Source organism: Sprattus sprattus (assembly GCF_963457725.1).
Source record: "Sprattus sprattus genome assembly, chromosome: 14".
Classification (NCBI taxonomy): Eukaryota; Metazoa; Chordata; class Actinopteri; order Clupeiformes; family Clupeidae; genus Sprattus; species Sprattus sprattus.
Genome location: NC_137912.1, coordinates 1,911,932 through 1,916,931, shown reverse-complemented (window position 1 = coordinate 1,916,931; position 5,000 = coordinate 1,911,932). Strand labels below are relative to the sequence as shown.

The following is a 5,000-nucleotide window of genomic DNA, read 5'->3' as shown; positions in this document are numbered from 1 at the left end:
CTCTGCTTCTAACGCTTCAACACTTTTACTTTGCACCAGCTCAGCTTCCATTACACTAGCTAATCAAGAAAATCAATATAGTGATCGTGAGGCCTCATCCCTGTCCTAAACACATATACACAAACATACACACAGACACACACACACACACACACACACTCATACTCACAAACACAAACATACACACAGAGAGAAGGACCACAAACAGACACACACACACACACACACACACTCACACACAATCATACTCACACACACAAACATACACACAGAGAGAAGGACCACAAACAGACACACACACACACACACACACACACACACACACACACACACACACACACACACTCACACACAATCATACTCACACACACAAACATACACACAGAGAGAAAAAGCACAAACAGACACACAACTCATAACTGGGAGTGTGTGAACACTACCCTTTCTGTCTACCAGAGGGCTCTCTTCACACAGAGCTCTGTGGGTTGAGTGCCATGATGATCTGTATGACACGTATAGACAGTATTCCACAGCACCTTACATGACACACACACACTCAGACACACGAACACACACACACACACACACACACACACACACACACATTAACAAAGTGACCAAAACAGCTTTCTTTCACCTCAGGAACATAGCAAAGGTACGACCATTCATAAATCAAAATGATGCCGAGAAGCTTATCCATGCTTTCATATCGAGCCGGCTAGACTACTGTAATTCACTTCTCGCTGGTCTTCCCAAGAAAACAACTGAAAGACTCCAGCTCATTCAAAACTCTGCAGCTAGACTATTAACCAAAACTAAAAGGAGAGAACACATTAGTCCTGTCCTAGCTACTTTACACTGGCTTCCTGTTACCTTTAGAATTGACTTTAAGGTCCTCCTCCTCACATACAAAGCTCTAAATGGACAAGGCCCTAGCTACATTGCTAACTCTCTTACTAACTACACACCAGCTAGAACACTGCGATCATCAGATACAGGTCTGTTACAGGTCACCAGAAGCAGTCATAAGAAGATTGGTGACGCAGCCTTTGTCAACTACGCCCCAAAATTATGGAACACATTACCCATTAATATTAGAGAAGCAAACACGCTAGACACCTTTAAAAAGCAGCTTAAAACCTTTCTTTTTACCAAAGCATTTTATTAATTTTATCTGGCACTATTTATTTCTCTGTAACTATTTTTACTATTTCTCTTTTAAGGGTTTTTTTATTTATTTTATCATGATGTTAATAAGCCTATCAGAACACCAGGTTCTGATACGATGTTGATCATTTTGTATTTATCTTTTACTCCATGTACTGCTCCTGCTGCTTGCTTTTATTGATTTTATGTAAAGCACTTTGAATTGCAAATCTTGTACGAAATGTGCTATATAAATAAAGTCTTACTTACTTACTTACACAAACATCCACTTTTCTCTAAACTAGGTGAAATCTCCCCTAAATCACACACAGTTGCATGTTGCTCTGACTGCTTATATATACACGCACTAGAGATGCGCGGTTGGCGGTTGCACCCGCGGACTCCACGGTTAAACCGCGGATCGGACGGGTGACGTGACAAAAAATAATATTTTAATTAAATTCGGGCGGGTGGCAGTTTACCCAATGAAATTCAAAATATCTACACATTGTTAAATGTCGTTACCTACATCCAAGCAGATTTTTAAATAATCAAATTTTCATCAGGCAGTAAATTGGCCTAGTTCTGTGTATGCATAAGCAAACAAAAGAAGCAAAAAAGTTCAAATTAAGTGACGATCCCTAGGCCCTATCATGTCGCGTCTCTTTGCAACGTCGCAAACCTGCAAGCTATGAGTCAGCTGTCAGTATTGGAAGAAGCCTTAACGTGTCGTAGATGAAACTGCCTGGGTTATTTTGTTTCGTTAGGCTATTAGTTATATTTTAAAACAGCCAGTCATTGTAGCCTACCACTCGTGGAATAAGGAATTTCAAAGAGATGATGGAGTGATTTGACTCAGAAGTGACATTGGGCATTGGCAGCGCGAGATGTTCAGAACAAGTTAAACTTCTAGCTCAGTAACATCACCAGCTAAGAAAGAAGGTAAGACAAATAGTCGGAAAACTTTGATTTGCAAGGCAAGCAGGCAAGTGTTGGGGTTGTTACAGTATAAACACCTACAATGCGGTGACATTTCGGAATTAGGCTAACAGACTCGGCGTTTCCTTCTAAACTAAAAACAAGGCTATATTACCATATTAAAATGGTGTACCAAATTGCGTTTTATTACAATGATAAAAAAGTGTAGGCCTACTAGCCTATGGTAAGGTCAGGTGTGCCAATGTGCTTGGCTATTTTAAAGTTTCTCCCTGTGCATCGATCGGAGACAGACGTCACTTCACTGATAATATTCTGGGGATAGGCTACAACATAGCCAATAGGCTTTCATACTAGGGGCTTTATCCTTTAAATATCTTTGCGGTATTGGATCAGTCTCCTTTCAAGAACAGGCAAGAACTTTCTAGCCTCGCGTCAGCAGCGCCTATACCTAAAAACAACAGGCGGATGGCGGGGGGGTGCGGTTTTGAAAATTGGTGCGGATGGATAGCGGACGCATCATGAGTTTTGTGATGAGGTTGCGGATGAAATAATAGCCCATCCACGCATCTCTAACACGCACACACACACACACACACACACACACACACACACACACACACACACAGACACACACACACACACACACACACACACACACAGACACACACACACACACACACACACACACACACACATCTCTTCTCTCCAAACTAGGTGAAATCTTCCCTAAATGCCTTTTTGGAGTGAGTTACGTACAGCCCTCTGGCCATGAAATGCTGGAGTGCAGTGTGTGTGTGTGTGTGTAGTGGGCAGAGTGTGTGTGTAGTAGGATTAACTGGTTAAACTGAGACGGCCTTAAAGACACTCAGCTTTGATAAGGGATCAGCCAGTGAAGCAGAGGGCATAGAGGAGAGAGGAGAGAGGAGAGAGGAGAGAGGAGAGAGGAGAGAGGGCAGAGAGGAGAGAGGAGAGAGGGCAGAGAGGAGAGAGGAGAGAGGAGAGAGGAGAAAGGAGAGAGGAGAGAGGAGAGAGGAGAAAGGAGAGAGGAGAGAGGGCAGAGAGGAGAGAGGAGAGGAGAGAGGAGAGAGGAGAGAGGAGAAAGGAGAGGGCAGAGAGGAGAAAGGAGAGAGGAGAGAGGGCAGAGAGGAGAAAGGAGAGAGGAGAGAGGGCAGAGAGGAGAAAGGAGAGAGGAGAGAGGGCAGAGAGGAGAGAGGAGAGAGGAGAGAGGAGAGAGGAGAGAGGGCAGAGAGGAGAGAGGAGAGAGGAGAGGAGAGAGGAGAGAGGAGAGAGGAGAGAGGAGAGAGGAGAGAGGAGAGAGGAGAGAGGAGAGAGGGCAGAGAGGAGAGAGGAGAGGAGAGAGGAGAGAGGAGAGAGGAGAGAGGAGAGAGGAGAGAGGAGAGAGGGCAGAGAGGAGAGAGGAGAGGAGAGAGGAGAGAGGAGAGAGGAGAGAGGAGAAAGGAGAGGGCAGAGAGGAGAGAGGAGAAAGAGAGAGAGAGAGAGAGGGCAGAGAGGAGAAAGGAGAGAGGAGAGAGGGCAGAGAGGAGAGAGGAGAGGAGAGAGGAGAGAGGAGAGAGGAGAGAGGAGAAAGGAGAGAGGAGAGAGGGCAGAGGGCAGAGAGGAGAGAGGAGAGGGGAGAGAGGAGAGAGGAGAGAGGGCAGAGAGGAGAGAGGAGAAAGGAGAGAGGAGAGAGGAGAGAGGAGAGAGGAGAAAGGAGAGAGGAGAGAGGAGAAAGGAGAGGGCAGAGGGCAGAGAGGAGAGAGGAGAGGGGAGAGAGGGCAGAGAGGAGAGAGGAGAGAGGAGAAAGGAGAGAGGAGAGAGGAGAAAGGAGAGGGCAGAGGGCAGAGAGGAGAGAGGAGAGGGGAGAGAGGGCAGAGAGGAGAGAGGAGAGAGGAGAAAGGAGAGAGGAGAGAGGGCAGAGAGGAGAGGAGAGAGGAGAGAGGAGAGAGGGCAGAGAGGAGAAAGGAGAGAGGAGAGAGGGCAGAGAGGAGAAAGGAGAGAGGAGAGAGGGCAGAGAGGAGAGAGGAGAGGAGAGAGGAGAGAGGAGAGAGGAGAGAGGGCAGAGAGGAGAGAGGAGAGAGGAGAGAGGAGAGAGGAGAGAGGAGAGAGGAGAGAGGGCAGAGAGGAGAGAGGAGAGAGGAGAGAGGAGAGAGGGCAGAGAGGAGAAAGGAGAGAGGAGAGAGGAGAAAGGAGAGGGCAGAGGGCAGAGGGCAGAGAGGAGAGGGCATAGAGGAGAGAGGAGAGAGGAGAGAGGAGAGGAGAGAGGAGAGAGGGCAGAGAGGAGAGAGGAGAGAGGGCAGAGAGGAGAGAGGAGAGAGGAGAGAGGAGAGAGGAGAGAGGAGAAAGGAGAGGGCAGAGAGGAGAAAGGAGAGAGGAGAGAGGAGAGAGGAGAAAGGAGAGAGGAGAGAGGAGAAAGGAGAGGGCAGAGGGCAGAGGGCAGAGAGGAGAGGGCATAGAGGAGAGAGGAGAGAGGAGAGAGGAGAGGAGAGAGGAGAGAGGGCAGAGAGGAGAGAGGAGAGAGGGCAGAGAGGAGAGAGGAGAGAGGAGAGAGGAGAGAGGAGAGAGGAGAAAGGAGAGGGCAGAGAGGAGAAAGGAGAGAGGAGAGAGGAGAGAGGAGAGAGGAGAGAGGAGAGAGGGCAGAGAGGAGAGAGGAGAGAGGAGAGAGGAGAGAGGGCAGAGAGGAGAAAGGAGAGAGGAGAGAGGGCAGAGAGGAGAGAGGAGAGGAGAGAGGAGAGAGGAGAGAGGAGAGAGGAGAAAGGAGAGGGCAGAGAGGAGAGAGGAGAAAGGAGAGAGGAGAGAGGGCAGAGAGGAGAAAGGAGAGAGGAGAGAGGGCAGAGAGGAGAGAGGAGAGGAGAGAGGAGAGAGGAGAGAGGAGAGAGGAGAAAGGAGAGAGGAGAGAGGGCAGAGGGCAGAGAGGA

The 5,000-nt window shown here is 48.3% G+C and overlaps 1 protein-coding gene across 1 annotated transcript in view; it reads right to left on the bottom strand.

Moving 5' to 3' along the window:
- cacna2d4a (calcium channel, voltage-dependent, alpha 2/delta subunit 4a) overlaps nucleotides 1-5,000 on the bottom strand; it is a gene marked incomplete at both ends in the record, with an annotated part of 59,361 nt that overhangs the window by 23,914 nt on the left and 30,447 nt on the right. The window lies entirely within an intron of this gene.